The sequence below is a fragment of the Bubalus bubalis genome, chromosome 7 (genome assembly GCF_019923935.1).
Source record: "Bubalus bubalis isolate 160015118507 breed Murrah chromosome 7, NDDB_SH_1, whole genome shotgun sequence".
Taxonomy (NCBI): domain Eukaryota; kingdom Metazoa; phylum Chordata; class Mammalia; order Artiodactyla; family Bovidae; genus Bubalus; species Bubalus bubalis.
Window position 1 is genome coordinate 88795995 of NC_059163.1, and position 14655 is coordinate 88810649.

General features: G+C 35.4%; 1 long non-coding RNA gene across 8 annotated transcripts in view; it reads left to right on the plus strand.

Annotated features, from left to right (window-relative positions):
• The window catches only part of LOC123334482, a 384998-nt gene that overhangs the window by 89413 nt on the left and 280930 nt on the right, over nt 1-14655 (plus strand). For 5 of the 8 annotated variants that reach the window (XR_006552420.1, XR_006552423.1, XR_006552424.1 and 2 more), the window contains exon 4: nt 2439-2700. This is a non-coding gene — a long non-coding RNA (uncharacterized LOC123334482). Of the gene's footprint in view, nt 1-2438; nt 4120-14655 lie in introns of those variants that run through there. The other 3 variants (XR_006552418.1, XR_006552419.1, XR_006552422.1) reach the window with 1 other exon arrangement.

The window sequence follows — 14655 nt, forward strand, 5'->3', positions numbered from 1 at the left end:
CTATTTAAAAAACTTTATGTAAATTAAACTGACATAAATTCTTTTGCATCTGACTTTATCTCAACAGATTTATCTATAAGAATCATCCATGTTATTGTCTGAGTGAAGTTCATTCATTTTCATTGTTGCATAGAATTCCATTGTGTGAATATATCATAATTTATCACTTCTCACCAATTGGCATTTGTGCTCTTTCCAGGTTTTTTATATTATGAATAATATTGCCATGAACATTCTTGACCTTGTCTCATGAATAACACATGTAGGCATTTATTGTTGGCTGTATACCTAGGAGTGGAAATGGTGGTCATAGGGTATATATATCTTCAAATTTAAAAGACAGTTTTAAGCTATTTTCCATATTATTTCTACTGACATTACTCCTGCCATCAGTGTTAGAATTTCCAGTGTTCTGCATATTTTCAAATACTGATATTATCAGATATTTTCATTCTGGCCATTCTGATGGGATGCTGTGGTATCTCATGGTGACTTTAATTTCCATTTCCTTCATTACTTGTGATGCTGAACTCTTTATACTTATAGACCATTTAGATATCCTCTTGAGTGAAGCACTTATCTAAGTCTCTTGCCCATATTACTATTGCATTGACTTTTCCTCATTAATTTGTTGTGGATCTGAGTCTGTTGCTTGTTATATTTATTGTAGTTATCGTCCCCAGTTTGTGGCTTGCCTTTTTCACTCTCTTTGTGGTATCTTTTGAAAAACAGAAGTTTTGAATTTAATGTCCGATTTATGAAAACTCTTTCTTTCATGATCTTTTATGATTAGATTTAATGTAGTCCAATTTATCAACTCTTTCTTTCATGGTTTTTCCGTTCTGTTTTAGAAGCCTTTCTCTACTCTGAGGTCATAAATATATTCTCTAATATTATATTCTAGAAGCTTGTATAACTTGGCTTTCACAGTTTTGTACATGGTATGAGGTAAAGGTCACTTTTTATTTTTTTATCCTCAAGGGCCTTCAGTTTGTCTCAGCACAAATTGTCAAAAAGATCATCCTTTTCTTGCTCTTTTACAGTCCCATCTTTGTTATAAATCAACTCTCCACAAATGAGTGAATGTTTCTTGGCTTTATGTGTCTGACTCTTTGTGACCCTTTGGACTGTAGCCTGCCACGCTCCTCTGTCCATGGGATTTTTTAGGCAAGAATACTGGAGTGGGTTGCCATTTTTCCCCTCCCTGGACTCTTCCTGACCCAGGGACTGAACCCATGCATGTCTCCTGCATTGCAGGCAGATTCTTTACCCACTGAGCCATTGGAGAACCCTGTTTTAATTATGTAGTTTTATGTAATTCTTGATATGAGGATAATTTTGGCCTTCCTTATCTTCATATACATTTTGGATCAGCTTGTCAAATTCTACAAAACAAAATAAAGCAAACACACACACAGAAGTCGCTCGGTCGTGTCTGACTCTTTGCGACCCCACGGATTGTAGCCCACCAGGCTCCTTGGTCCATGGGATTTTCCAGGCATGAATACTGGAGTGGGTTGCCGTTTCCTTCTCCAAAATAAAGCAAAGGCCTACTAGAATTTTAATTGGGATTATATTAAATCTATAAAAGGTTTGGCATATACTGATTAATTTCCAATGTAAGGGGGATTTTCTGAAAACTTTTAGAACTTATTTTACCTTAATTGGCCAGAAAACATACTGTAGATTTCAGTTCATTAAAATTTATTAAAATTTGCCTTATGGTCTAAAAGAGGATCGATTTTTATAAATGAGTTATACATACTTAAAAGAATGCCATTTTAGCATGTGTTGAGGGCAGTGTTCTGTGTCAGTCAATTAGTTCAAACGTATTAATTGTTCAACTATTCTAAGTTCTTACTGATATTTTTTCTGTTTATCCTAATACTACTAAAACGTATATGTTAAGATCTTCCATATGATAGTAGATTTCTTTAGTTCTCATGTTAGTACTGTTAATTTTTTTTTTTACATATTATGTGGCTGTGTTGTAATATGTATACATTTTAGAGCTATTGTATTTTCCTGGCGAGTTAAACTTCTATCATTATGAAATATGCTGTTTTATCTCTGGGAATGCCTTCAAATTTGCTGTGTTTTATTTTTGTGTATTATACTATTATATATACTATATACTATTATATTTTGTACTATTATACTATGTTTTTTGGTTGGAATTGCATGGCATCCCTTTATAGTCTTTTACTTGCTATTTTCTGTATCTTTTTGCTTTAGGTTTGTCAATTATGGCATATATATATAAAAAAATTCAATCCAATGATCTTTTTCTCTTAATTGGAGTTAAGTTTATTTTTCACTCAATTTAAATAATAATTAAAACTGAAGTTTAAATTCAGATATGCCATGCAGACACTAAATAAAATAAGCTAGTAACCCTGGACTCTAACCCCTTCCTTCTGCCTCTTCGGGGCCATCAGCAGAGTTCAGCTTCCTAGTCATCAAGTTGCCCCTTCTGGATCTGTCAGTACCCTCGAGAGAACGTGCCTGTGCCCAGTTGCATCCGACTCTGTGCGACCTCATGGACTATAGCCCACCAGGCTCCTCTGGCCATGGGATTCTCCAGGCAAGAATGCTGGAGTGGGATCTTCCTGACCCAGGGGCTGAACCCACATCTCCTTCGTCTCCTGCACTGCAGGCAGTCTTGACTCACTGAACGACTCAGAAACCTGCCCCCAAAGAGTAAGTAGTTTCACATGTCAGGCTCATCTCCTTGCTTCTCAGTCTCCCCAGAACTTGTCCTGTTTAGTCTTCACTCTTTTTTGGATTTCCAGTGCCTTGGAGAATATGCTTTTTATATTTTGTTCAGTTTTTCTAGTTATTTGTCCAAATTATCTACTTTGTCATTATTGACTTTCCGCAATCATTTAACTGAGGATCAAAGAAGAAATTATATAAAATTTAAATTGTTTTCAGAATTTCAATAATAATAATAATAAATTGTAACCTTTTTTGTCATGATCCTTTTGCAATCTTAGTGCTATAGTAGCCCTACTCAAAGATGTGTGATAGTCTAAACCAGGTCAGCAATACATTTTAAGGTTGCAATATGATGACAGATACAGAAATCAATGGCATAATATAATGTCAGCAACCTAGGGGAAATCTGCAGCGCATTGTCTTTTTTCTTAGTAATTTAGTAACTTTCTTAACTTAGTAACCAGTTAATCTCGTATAAATAAAATGTACACCATGATGTCATATGTTTCACTTCGTGAGTTATTACAAATGGCTCTTTTTAAAGAAGTAGTTCTTTGAACTGAAGTCCCATCTGCCTTTCTAATTACTTTTTTAAAATTTACATTGTGAAATTCCCCCAAGTATTTAATTTGTGTACATGTTTAAAGTTATTTGATAAGAGCCCAGTCCATGTTTTGAATTGGATTTACCAATTCTGTTTTCCCCTGGTGTTTAGCAAAATTTAAGTGGATTTTTTCTTTCTTCTGCTAAGACTCATCTTTATTAATATATAGCTTTAAGTTAAATATTAATACATCTTACTCTGAAAATCAGTATTCAACTTATGCTTGGGAATTTCCAAAATAATTGTTTGAAATATTTAGAGTAACAAAAATATAGGTTGAGTGTAAATATTCTACATTTTCTTGAAATATGTAACACTAAATATTAGAGTCCTGATACTATTCAAGCACCTCCAGAGCAAAAACCCTGTGAAATAAAACTGCTTTGCCTATGATAGTTACTTATCTATTAATGTTGCTTTATGGACTCTAGTGAAGACTGATTTTCCTATTGGTAGAAAGAAGTCAAAGTTCTTTTTCAGCATGGGCTTTGAAGTCAGACAAGTCTGATGTTTCAATAGAGAGTCTCTATTGGCCAGCTTGACTTTGGGTTCCTTAACATTTTTAAAGTTTGTGTCCTTATTTATTAAAATTGAGAAATATCTGGTTGATGGGTCCACAAGAAGAAAACTCTGAGCCACAACAACTTTCGCAAATTCCAGAACATCAGTTTGCAACAATCTGGGGCCTGTGTGTTCTATTACAGGGTTTCTGTGTATTACAGGGTTTCTGTAGATAGTGTAACAGAGTTTTGGGTTTACTCTGCATTTTACTTGGATTAAAGATTTAAATACATTAATATATGCTCTTTTCCTTCTCTTTACAAAGATGCTTTTTTTTTTAAAATAACTGTATTACTAATTACATTTTATGTGGGAGCAATATGGTAGGGGATTTTATCAGAAAATCCCAAGTGCTACTGGTCTAGAACAGAGATCAGCAGACTGCATCTGGAGGGCCAAAGTTGGCCACAGCCTGTATTTGTAAATACAGTGTTACTGGAGCAGGATTCATTTGTTGTGTAGTATTATCTTGGGCTGCTTTTGTGTTGCAATGGCAGAGTTGTGTAGTGGTGACAGAGACTATATGGCCTATGGAGCTTAAAATATTTATTATCTGAGCCTTTACAGAAAAAGTTTCCCAAGTCCGGTTCAGAGTATAAGAAATACAGAAAGTCAATCTCAGGGCTGGTTCTAAACTTCTTCAGTGGATCCCCTATTAGTTCATTGCTTTCTGTGTCTGCCCTTTCTTCTTCCTGTCCCAAGAAGAGTACTAAACAAGACTGAGCTCTTCTGTCCTGTGCCTCTTCATTTTCCTGGAATAGACTCTCATCAGTCTCTCATACCTGAATTAACTTATGTGTCATTACCTGCTCTTAGGAGAAAATTTTTTTTTTTTAAAGGAATTGAACAAAGTTTATTCAATGGCATGAGTCTTTTAAAAGTAGAGCTTTAGTCTTTTTGGCATCTGGGCAGGAGCAATTTTTAAGGCGTCGACAGTATCTTCTTGGAATGCTCAAGTAGGCAAATTGTCATTTCATTTCAGTGGTCAGGTTTGTTTCTATAAAGTTACCATCTTTTAAAAATGCATCTAGTGTGTGTGTGTGTGTGTATATATATATATATATATATATATATATATGCCTCTGTAAGTATATAATCTCTGTCTATCTATGTCTTTATTCTTTTCAGCTCATAGCCTTACTTATGCATTCCTCAATACTTTTACCCATGTATCTGAAAACTGGACTCATCATGTCTTTAAGACTGAGATTTGGCTTATACCCAAGGAGCCATACAGCATAGTGGTCAATAATGTAGTTGTGATCACAGAGGGGGAATGAGAGGGTGGGCTGAATTGAGAGAGTAGCAGTGAAACATATACATTATCATATGTGAAATTACATGGCCAGTGGGGATTTGCTGAAGACACAGGAAGCTCAAATGGCATGCTCTGTGACAACCTAGAAGGATGGCATGGGGTGGGAGGTGGGAGGGAGGTAAAGGAGGGAGAGTACATATGTATTCCTATGGTTGATTCAGGTCAATGCATGGCAGAAACCAACACAATATTGTAAAGCAATTATCTTCCAATTAAAAATAAATAAATTTAAAAATAATGTAGTTAATTTGATTATGATAATTCCCAGGTGGCGCTAGTGGTAAAGAACCCACTTGCCAATGCAGGAAATTCATGTTTGATCCCTGAGTCAGGAGCATCCCCTGGAGGAGGAAATGGCAATCCGCTCCAGTATTCTTGCCTGGAAATTCCCATGGACAGTGGAGCCTGGTGGGCTATGGTCCATGGGGTCACAAAGAGTCAGACACGACTGAAGGGACTTAGCACATAACTACATAAGCCCATGCCTCATAATAATAATAAATAAATGGTTATGATAATTTTATATCATTATTATTATCTTTATCATCAATGTCTCTTCAGATCCAAATAGGCAGCTATTTGTAACAGAAATGTATATTGTTTTAAGCAGTGTGACAGTATTTTTAATTAACATGTTTGATACTTCTTATGTGCCAGTATTTATAGTTTAAGTACTTAATATGTACTTTTATTCATTTTGACTCTCATAATAACTCTTAAGATTGTTATTAGTACTATTTTTATCAGCCCTGATTTTACAAATGAGGAACCTGAGACACAGAGAGGTTAGTATCTTGCTTGAGGCCACATGTTTGGTAAACAGAGGAGTCGGAAGGAAACCCTAGGAAGTCTGGTTCTGAAGTCCTTGCTGTCAGGCATTGTGCTCTGTTGCCTACAGGTAGCTATTTTCAAGATTAATATTTGCTTACAAAAATTATACCAAGGTATTCCTCTGAGTAATTAATTCCTTCAATGAACTAAAATTTAATTTACATGAATTTATATAAAATGTGTCAGAAATAATTGTTTTATAAAGAGTATTGCATTTCTAAAATAAACACTGATCTTTACTGACTCAGGGTTTTTTTTTTTTTTTTTTTTACCAATTTTTATTCTTCCTATGCTTTTTGATTTACACATGCACCATCTTTTAATGAAATCCAGAAAAGGAAACTAAACCAAAAGTTAGTTTGCCAAGGCTAAAATGAATGGCTCTGGGATGTTTCCTGTTGAATGACACTTAAGGATTTACTGCTGCTCTCCTGGCTGCTTCCTTATCTCTCAAGGAACCTCAGAAGATGGAAATTCACACAAGTACCCCAAGTCATATGTTGAGTCATATGGTGAGCTTTTCTTAGCATTGTCCTTTAGCTGAAAAGAATATTGAGTGTTGTGTAAGGATGCAACATGGCATGGTGGAAAGAACTCTGGATTTGGTATTTCAAATCCTGGATTCAAAATCAGATTCCATCAATTATTAACTTTTTATAACCTTGGACAAATCACTCAACATTTGAGTTTCAGTCATTGTATTAGAAAACAGAGATAATAATATCTATATTGTATAATTATTTCTGAGAATTAAATAACAAGCGAAAGTGTGTCCTAGATATTAATTTGACTTTAAATTGCATTTTATTCTGCTTTTAATATCTCGGTAAGGAGCACACATACATATCAAATGAAATTGTGTTTATAAAATACAGACTACACAACTCACCATTCTTCTTGGATTACTGCATTTAAATATATGTTTTACTTGGCAGTTTCGTGCCACACCTGTCAAAAAATGATAGCAATGAGAAAAATCTAACCACTTCCAGGATCAGTTTTGTTCAGAGTAATGCTCAGGTTCTGTACTATCCAGATGGAAGCCTGTTGCAAGTATTTTTTCCTTTGTTCCTTGACAGTGAAGAAACCAGTCACTGTCTCAAGACAGTCATGTGTAATGTCTTCATCGCCTATGAAACTTGTATGACACACATGGAAGATATTTTAGATATATCATGTGTTGGGCAGTTTTTGTATCCAAAGAGATATGGGTTCTTTAGAGACTTATAAGAGCTTAATTTTCATTATAACCTCATGATGTAATCAGAAAAACATTAATATATTTCTTTTGCAATTAAATAAAGTAAGGTGACAGATCTATTTATAAGAAAATATTCTGGATGACTGTACTACTTTCTCTCTGTGTTGTGTGCATTCATGAGTATTTGACTTGGTGTGTAGTAGGAGATTAGGAATAATTTCACTTTTAGCTGTGGTTGTGAGGATATGGAAATAAAACCAATTTCTGATCACCACAGACGGAGGATTTGTCATAAAATATTCTCAAGTGATATTTTCTTTGAGGCTGGTAATCCTCTGACATGAACCAATGAAGTGAAATCATGGAGAAAAAGATACATGGTTTGTCTGTATAGCAACCAAATAGTTAGTAGATGTCACAGCTACTCCTTCAGAAAGGAGCCTTTCTAGAATCTGCCAGATAGTCCCCTTGGAGCTCTGAGCCTTCACAGAGTTCCTTCTGTTGTTAATTCCTACTGAGGTTGTCATAGGAAAAAAGATAATGTCTGCTGGTTGATGGAGCAGTGCAGCTTTACTTAGGGAATCTGGCAGAAACAGGGCATTTGTCCTAATATTTTTCATAATAACTTAACATGCCAGTTTCAAGGTGTTAGAAAGCTAACCTGGCCATATATAGTTCCTATCAGGGAAGGCTATGGTTGTATCTACAACTAAAGTCTCTACAATTAACAGGTATATTCCAGAGATGCTGAAACATTAACATTATGATCTTTTACTGGGAGCTATGGTAATTTGTAACCATATCTTTCAGGAATTTGTTTGCATCCAAAAATGGGGAAAGGGCTATGTGCTGTTGAACCCCAATCAGTCATTAAATTCCTTGTAATCAGGAGATGAAGAAGTCTGAAATGACTCCTCTTAGAATTAGCCAAAATAATGAAAGTCTAATAGATAAAGTTTAGGGCTGTAATCTTTGCCTTTAAGGATGGCTTCACATAAAATGAGATCATCTTGGCTCATGTTAGACTTAGTAATTCAATTCCCAGCTTTGGATATTCCTTGTGTACTCTCTCTTTTCAGAGTGTAAAAGTTTTTTTTATGATGTATATTGCTTTTGCAGGTATTCCTCCAAGCAGTTCTTTGCCTTTCCATAAATTTATAGGGGCCATATAACGGTTTAACACATTTAATAAACAGACTTTATATGGAAATAATTTTATGATTTGTAGTGAGTTAAAGTTTATCTTAAAAAGTTCTGTTTTAGGTTTGCAAAGCAAACGAATCATTAGGTGATTTAAGAGCCCATGGTAATGATAATTTAAATAAAAACTTTAATGTAAACCTTCTGCTTCAATATTCATTCACTTTTCCTTCAAGCTAAGAGGGAAATCTGGACTATGTACTGGGGGCAGTGTTTAATAAGACAAAACATCTCTTTATAAAATTATTTTGCTTACATTTGTAAAAGTGACAGCTTAAGAGGATACTCCTGTAACTGACAAAAGAATAGAGGAGCGGCAGGTCAAACAGCTTTTACTAGGCCATGCCATCCTGAGTTTGCATTTATAACTTACAGGTTCACATTTGTTTGGGTCCAAGTTTTTTGTATAACTTCTTCTTAAGTTTATTTATATAATTTGTTCCTACCAGTGCCCTGGGTCATTTATTACACCTATTAACTTCTCTCTCTGAAGAGATTCTGCCAGAATTCCTTAACAACTGTCTTTGAGTCTGTTTCTTCTCTTTTTAAATTTAAGATCAAGGATTTGCTGGCACAGTGTGTGTTGAGCTTATTTTGCTGCTAGTCTGATTATATTTTTCTGTGGATAAATAGGGGTAAAAGTAGTTCACCAAACTTATCCATTTTGTGTGTGGAAACACTTTTCAAAAATATAAAACAGAAAAAAATGTAAAAACCTTACATTCAATGCTAGTTGGAGCAAGTTCTTAACATTATATTCAGATACTTCACTGACTTCTAAGGAGAGTTTTCATTTTATATACTTTATATTCTGTTCATAGGTTGAGATGCGTATTCTTTTGTTATCATACTTTGGCTTTGCTTGAGAAAACATGGACTGAGAAACCTTCCCTAACCTATTTTTGGCTGAGAGTAACCTGCACTATAATTATCAGGATTCCTGTTTGTTCAAGTCCATTTCTCTCCTAAAATAATCTCAAAATTATTTAATCATATGGATTAGAATTGTCTAATTAAAATGTAATTTAAAACAGAATAGACTGTTCAATGGAGGCAGTTTTAAAATTACATATACATGATACCATATTAGCTGGTTGAGAAAGGAAACATTCTTTAAGGTTAAGCAACAGTCTAATATTATTTCAGTAAATTTAATTAATGCTATTTTAAGAAAATTATGTTGAGGTATTTAAAATGATCAGCCCATTTTTTAATCAGGTTGTTTGTGTTTTGATATTGAGTTGTATAAGCAGTTTACATATTTTGAATCTTAACCCCTTATTGGTCATATCATTAGCAAGCATTTTCTCTTATTCGTAGTCTTGCATTTAGACGTTTAATCCACTTTGAGTTTATTTTTGTATATGATGTGAGGAAATGTTCTTATTTTATTCTTTTATAGGTAGTTGTCCAGTTTTCCCAGTAACACTTATTGAAGAGTCTGTTTGTTTCTCTGTTGTATATTCTTTTTGTTTTGTGCGTGGTTTCTTTTGCTGTGTGAAAGCTTTTAAGTCTAAGTAGGTTTCATTTGTTTGTTTTTGTGTTTTTTTTTTTGCCCTAGATCGTTTGTTTCTTTTCTCCTTGATCTTTTGGATCTAGGAGACAGATCCACAAAAATACCCTCACAATTAATGTTGAAGACTGTTTTGCCTATATTTTCTTCTAGGAGTTTTATAGTTTCTAGTCTTACATTTAAGTCTTTAATCCACTTTGAGTTTATTTTTGTATATGGCGTGAAAGTGAAGTCACTCAATCTGGTCCGACTCTTTGCGACCCCATGGGCTGTAGCCCACCAGGCTCCTCTGTCCATGGGATTTTCAGGCAAGAATACTGGAGTGGGTTGCCATTTCCTTCTCCAGGAGATCTTCCCGCCCCAGGGATTGAACCCAGGTCTACTGCATTGCAGGCAGACGTTTAACCATCTGAGCCACCAGGGAAGTCATATATGGTGTGAGAACATGTTTTAATTTTATTATTTTATGTATAGCTGTCCAGTTTTCCCAGTAGCACTTACTGAAGAGCCTGTCTTTTCTCTGTTGTATATTCTTGCCTCTGTTGTAGATTAATTGGCGTAGATATTTGGGTCTATTTCTGGGCCCTCTATTCTCTTCCATTGAGCTACGTTTCTTTTTTTGTGACAGTACCATACTGTTTTGATTACTGTAGTTTTGTAGTAAATGGGCAGAAGGCTTTTTCAAAGAAGACATTTTTTCAAAGAAGATATAGATTACCAACAGGCACATGAAACAGTTCGTCATTGCTTCCCAGGTGCTGCAGTGGTAGGGAATCTGCCTGCCAATGCAGGAGATGAAGGAGACTCAAGTTCGATCCCTGGGTCAGGAAGATCCCCTGGGGTAGGAAATGTCAATCTACTCCAGTATTCTTGCCTGGGAAATCCCATGGACAGAGGAGCCTGGGGGGCTACAGTCCACGGAGGTCACAAAAAATTGGATATGATTGACTACAGCACAGCATATGTAAAACAGTATAGAGATTCCTCCATACTGAGATTTGAGAGATTTGAAATGTGAGATTCTTCAAAACACTAAAAATAGAACTACCACATGGCCCAGAGATTCCACTCCTGGGTGTATATATATATATATATATATGAAGAAAATGAAAACATTAATTCAAAAAGATACATGTGCCCCAGTGCTCATAGCAGCATTATTTATAATAGCCAAGATGTGGAAGCAACCTAAGTGTCCATCAACAGATGTATGAATAAGAAAGATGTGGTGTACATTTATATATATATGTATATATATATGGTATATGAAGCTATGGTATATACACACATATATTTGGAATATTACTCAGCCATAAAAGAGTGAAATTCTGCCATTTGCAACAACATGGATGGACCTAGAAGATATTATGCTTAGTGAAATAAGTCAGAGGAAGACAAACACTGTATGTTATCAGTTATATGTAGAATTTAAAAAGTAAGACAAATGAATGAATATAACAAAACAGAAACAGATTCATAGAGAACAAACTAGTGGTTACCAGTGGGGAGAGGAAAGTGGGTAGGGACAAGATAGGGGTAAGCAATTAAGAGGTGTAAACTACTATTTATAAGATGCATAACCCATAAGGATATATTGTATGACACAGGGAATACAGCCAATATTTTATAATAACTTTAAGTGGAGTATAATCTATAAAAATATTGAATCACTATATTGTACATCTGAAACTAATATAATATGGTAAATCAACTATACTTCAGTTAAAAGATAAATAAGTCATTAAGCCAATGAATTTTTAATAGACTCAGCTACATTTAGAAACTTTTAATATTAAAATCCCGATATGTTGGGTTTTAACACAATACTCTGAAAAGATCTTGCTTAAAATGTCTATACATACTTTGTATTTTTCTCTAGGGTAGTCTGTGTACATAACTTATTTAAATGATTTTAGTAAAGATCAACACTCTGATGACTGAATTTAGTAAAAGCAGCTATATATCATATAATTAGAATTTTTCAACCAGGTATTCTGTGTAATCAGGGATTGTTTGAATTGGATTCCCTTCCTTTCAGAAAAAAAACATTGAGTTATCAAGATGATCATGCTTTTAATAAGTATTTTCATAGATTTAATAAATGTATAATAGCTAGTTTCTAAAGATAAAATTATAAAATATACAGCAGTAATATATTTTATGTCCAAGTTTAGATTCTGTTATGTGAGGGATGCTTTTTGCTGTTCTAGGCATCGGTTCAGACATATCATCCAAATAATATCTTATGAGTTTCTTGAACTTGTACCATGGAATATATACTATATACATAAAGGCTGTAAGAATTATAAACATATACATGTGAACTATGTTCCTTTCCAAATTTCTAGTTTTATGAGAGGAGGAGTACAATTGTGGGTATGTAAATGAAGATTAAGATTAAATGGGCCAAAGAACTAAATAGACATTTCTCCAAAGAAGACATACAGATGGCTAACAAACACATGAAAAGATGCGCAACATCACTCATTATCAGAGAAATGCAAATCAAAACCACTATGAGGTACCATTTCACGCCAGTCAGAATGGCTGCGATCCAAAAGTCTACAAGCAATAAATGCTGCAGAGGGTGTGGGGAAAAGGGAACCCTCTTACACTGTTGGTGGGAATGCAAACTGGTACAGCCACTATGGAGAATAGTGTGGAAATTCCTTAAAAAACTGGAAATAGAACTGCCTTATGATCCAGCAATCCCACTGCTGGGCATACACACTGAGGAAACCAGGAGAGAAAGAGACACGTGTACCCCACTGTTCATCGCAGCACTGTTTATAATAGCCAGGACATGGAAGCAACCTAGATGTCCATCAGCAGATGAATGGCTAAGAAAGCTGTGGTACATATACACAATGGAGTATTACTCAGCCATTAAAAAGAATACATTTGAATCAGTTCTAATGAGGTGGATGAAACTGGAGCCTATTATACAGAGTGAAGTAAGCCAGAAAGAAAAACACCAATACAGTATACTAATGCATATATATGGAATTTAGAAAGATGGTAACAATAACCCTGTATACAAGACAGCAAAAGAGACACTGATGTATGACTCTGTGGGAGAGGGAGAGGGTGGGAAGATTTGGGAGAATGGCATTGAAACATGTATAATATCATGTATGAAACGAGTCACCAGTCCAGGTTCGATGTATGATACTGGATGCTTGGGGCTGGTGCACTGGGACGACCCAGAGGGACGGTACGTGGAGGGAGGAGGGAGGAGGGAGGAGGGTTCAGGATGGGGAACACATGTATACCTGTGGTGGATTCATTTCAATATTTGGCAAAACCAATACAATATTGTAAAGTTTAAAAATAAAATAAAATAAAAATAAATAAATAAATAAATGGAGAGATCAGGGGGAAAAAAAAGATTAAAGACTACTAGTTGACAGGTAGAGACTATTGATCACAAAAATTTGTTCTCTCCTTACATAATAATAGAATTATAAGGCATATTATAAGGTAAACTAAAGACTACACAATGTTAGCTGGAGTATAAGAATGACATGCCCCAATCTTTCTCATAGCTGGGAGTATCCATGTATCTAAATTTTTACCAAAGATATATGGGAAGTTATGTATGACTTTTCTGGACTTGGGTCTTCAGACATACTCAGTGAGCTGAAAAAAAGATTTGTCTATAAAGCTTCTTCCAAGCAGAAGATGTGCTAGTAGAGGAGCAAGGTGGAAGAAATGTGGTTCATGGACCAAGTGAACTAGAAACATGTGTCAATGTGGAATACTGTAGCTTTAGACCTCAATGTTACATAACCTTCAGTATAACTAATCTTTGGCTATGAGTGCCTAAAGTCACTTTATTCACGCCCAACTCTTTGCAAGGCTATGGACTGTAGCCCTCCAGGCTCCTCTGCCCATGGGATTCTCTAGGCAAGAATACTGGAGTGGGTTGTCGTGCCCTCCTCCAGGGGATCTTCCTGACCCAGGGATTGAACCCGGGTCTCTTATTCTCCCACATTGGCAGGCAAGTTCTTTACCACTAGCGCCACCTGGGAAGCTCCTGAGTACCAAAGGCTTAATCATTTAATGTCTCTGTTCAAGTCTCTAGTAGGTCTTGGGAGGCTCACAAAATCTTCTCAGAAGGATTGTCATTGCTCCTATACAGTAGCCAAAGCCAGTCTTTTTGCTGTAACTTTAATTCTGATGTCCCGCTGTGTCTCCCATTCATAGGATCTTGTTATATAGCCTTGAAAGTTGTGGATATTGCAGTGATACCCCTCCTGCAAGCCTGAGTGGTCTTTATTTCTTCTCCAAGTACATTTTTTCTATGTTTGCTGAGAAGGCTCTGTTCTCATTGTGGTTGCAATGATTTTAATAGGCATCTCATCATTCCCTTGTCTCTCAAAGGGCAGGCTTGTTAGTTTGTATTTTTCTCACACATTCTATCTGAGAATAAACTTAGAACCAGTTCCCTGGGGTAAGACTGGTGGTCCCATTCACCACTCAACCATCAACTAATGCTTTAACATGGAGCCTGAGCCTAGTAGCTGCTGTGCTATCCTCAGGATTTATGTAGAAGAATCAACTCATAATGGTATCTTTCTATTACTTTATTAACTAAACTCACCCAAGAGTCATTCATTACAACTTCTTCTGTAACATAGTATTTCTAACCTACTAATATTTTTTCTGTCTTGAAGCAATTGCATGTTGTATTCTTATACATTTTAAAA